Genomic DNA, 3210 nt, shown 5'->3' with positions numbered 1-3210 from the left:
ATGGGGTCCAATCAGCCCCATTGTAGTTAAGTGTCTTAGTTCAATTAGGACAGTTACCACTGTAAAATCCAACTTTCATAAAATAGCAATCACAGCAGTCTTTAAGGATTCTAAGGCTCCCTTAAGAAATTTGTTCTTCACAGTACTGGTGAAAGGCATGTCCTCTGGACTTTCCATTTCTGGATCTAGGGGTCTAATCTGATAAATCCATTCTAACATGTCAATTTCCCTAAGCTTCTGGATACCTTCTTCTACATTATACCAAGGCAGGTCTGGTACTTCAACTTGACTTATGGTAGGCCACCATATAATCCATGCTTCAGTAAGACAACTAAATAAACAATTAGATCCTTTTCTAACCTCTTGAACTGAAACATTGAATGAAGAATTCATACTTAGTGGGTCTAAATCAATAAACTCAGACTGATCCAATGTTATATTCCTTGCACCATTATCCCACATCCTCAGCAGCCATTCCCATACATATTCTCCAGGCTTCTGCCTGTGCATGTTAGCAAAATCAAGTAGGTCTTTTTGGATGTAGGGTACTGAGTAGGGTACCACCTCCTCAGTCACACTTTGTATGTCACTTTTGGGGGCTCACATGGACTTAAGTTTAGTTATAAGTCTAGCAGCAACAATGGGTGGTTGGGGAAGTTCCTGAGAACGTTCAGAAATGTCTTCCATGGCATCTTCCTCAAGCAATGACCCAGCAGGAGCAGCTGGGTTAATCCCATCAAACTGAAGTGGAAGGGATAATGGTTTTATAGTAATCCCTTCAGATGGGAGGGATTCAGCAGAATTTACAGGCTCCATATCCTCATCTTCTTGACTGTCTGCCCATATGTCCCCATTCTACATTTCAGGATCCCATTTTTTCCCAAATCAATGCCCTCACTTTAACTTTAGATATCATTCTGGGTTGGCAATTCAATTGACATTGTAATTCAGCCACCCATACAATAAGACTCTGGGTTTGGTTTTCAGCAATGTCAGCTCTGTTACTAGAAGAAAGGGAGCTCTGGTGGTGTAGTGCCTAAGGCATTTGACTATTAACAAGAAGGCTGGTGGTTCAAACCCACCAGCCACTCCTCAGAAAGAAGGTTGGGCAATTACTTCTGCAGTGATACTGCCTCAGTAACCCAAGGAGGGATTGCTATGTGTCAAATCTGACTCGACAGCAGTGAGTTTGGTTTTGGAACATAGATGTTTAAATGAAAATGCTTATTGGTATCACAGTAGACAGGGAATAAGGAGTTAACATTTACTGAATCTATACAAAGTTCCAGACTCTTTGTATCTTTCCTCTTGTACACCATGTAAAAGTCCTATTAAGTAGGTATTTTACAGATTAGGTCAAATAGGTCAGGACAGGAAAAGTGAATCCCTAGCTCAGCACCTGGTAAATTAATTGCTGAGTAGACTATACAGCTAGGTTAATCCACAATAAAGCTCACTTCCTATCCAAAGAACCATGCCAAAAGTCAAAGAAAAATAGAATTTAAGATCAATATTTACATTTCAAACTTTTGGTAAGAGTAACCGTTTAACAAATTTTCTGTGATACTTGGATTTAAAACATTGTATCTCATTTTATAGTAGCATGATCTGATATTTGGTGTGATAAAATACATTCACTGTCCAGAGAGCCAGTGGACCAACTGTTTTAATGTGCTGAGCAGACAATTCAGTCAAACAGATGGCTGCTTAATTTAACTATTTTCTTGATGGCCTCATCTTTCTCCTATGTAAGTGGTTGGTTGTTTGAGTTAGTCATTTCATTGCCAGCAAATGTGTGAGGTCTCACTTGAACTTTTATAAAGGAATTAGGTAAAATTACATTTAAACAAAATTAAGATAGATCTGCAAAAGGAAGTGGACTGGTGATATTGGAAACATTTGGGGGCAGTTGTCAAAAAATTTAACAAGATATTTATAAAATGACTGAAATTCTGATTAACAACAGCATGCAATGTTGAGTTGCAAAATCTCTAATGAACTCAATTTGGTAATCAAAAGAGCATGGAATTGAGAATCCTGAATGTCAAGAGAGAAAGTATGGAATATGCCATGTGTTGTAGTATTGATGGCAAAAGATAAATTTGAAAGGTGCTTAGTGTCTCTAATTGTTTTTAAAAGAGCATTATTAATTCTAATCGAAACATTTACTACAGGGTCTGAGTTGAGGATCATATTGAAAAAACATATTGCAATCAGCTTTTTAAGGTGCTCTGGTGGTGTAGTGCCTAGGGCATTTGACTGCTAACCAGAAGGTTAGCAGTTCAAACCCACCAGCTGCTCTGTGGGAGGAAGATAGGGCAATGTACTTCTGTAAAGAGTTATCATCTCAGAAACCCAGTAGGGTCACTATGAGGTAGAATTGACTCAATAGCAGTAGGTAGGTTTTAATCAGCATTTTAGTTGTGAAAAAAAAAAAAATGTTTTGTACAAAAGTTGACTGTTGTTGTTAGGTGCCATCAAATTGGTTTTGACTCATAGTGAACCTATGTACAACAGAAAGAAATGCCTGGTCCTATGCCATCCTCACCATCATTCCCATATTAGAGCCAATCATTGCAGCCACTGTATCAATCCATCTCATTGAGATTCTTCTACTTTTTCTCTGATACTTTCTATTTGATTCAGCATAATTTCATTTTCCAGGGACTGGTCCCTTCTGACAACATGAGCAATATGTGAGATGAGATCTGGCCATTGTCTCTCCTCAGAAGCATTCAGGCTCCATTTCATCCAAGACAATTTTGTTCATTCTTCTAGCAGTCCCTGGTACATTTAATATTCTTTGCAACACCACGATTCAAATGTATCATTTCTTCTGCAGTCTTTCTTATTCATTGATAAGTTTTCACATGCATGTTAGGCTTTTGAAAATATCATGGCTTGGGTCGAGTGCATCCATGTCTTCAAAGTGATATTTATGCTTTTAAACACTTAAAAAAGTCTTTTGCAGCAGATTTGTCCAAGTCAATATATTGTTTGATTTATTGACTGCTGCTTTCATAGGTGTTGACTGTAGATCCAAGTAAAATGAAATCCTAGACAACTTCAATTTTTTCTCTATTTATCGTGATGTTGTCTATTGGTCCAATTGTGAGGATTTTTGTTACTGTGTGTTGAGTTGTAATCTGTACTAATGATCTCATCAGAAAGTGCTTTGAATTTTCTTCTTCTTTTTTTTTTTTTTTAATT

The sequence above is a fragment of the Orycteropus afer genome, unplaced genomic scaffold (genome assembly GCF_000298275.1).
Source record: "Orycteropus afer afer isolate SDZICR_OR568_19922 unplaced genomic scaffold, OryAfe1.0 scaffold00468, whole genome shotgun sequence".
Lineage (NCBI taxonomy): Eukaryota > Metazoa > Chordata > Mammalia > Tubulidentata > Orycteropodidae > Orycteropus > Orycteropus afer.
The sequence above is the reverse complement of the archived record's forward strand: the minus strand, read 5'-3'. Positions refer to the sequence as shown.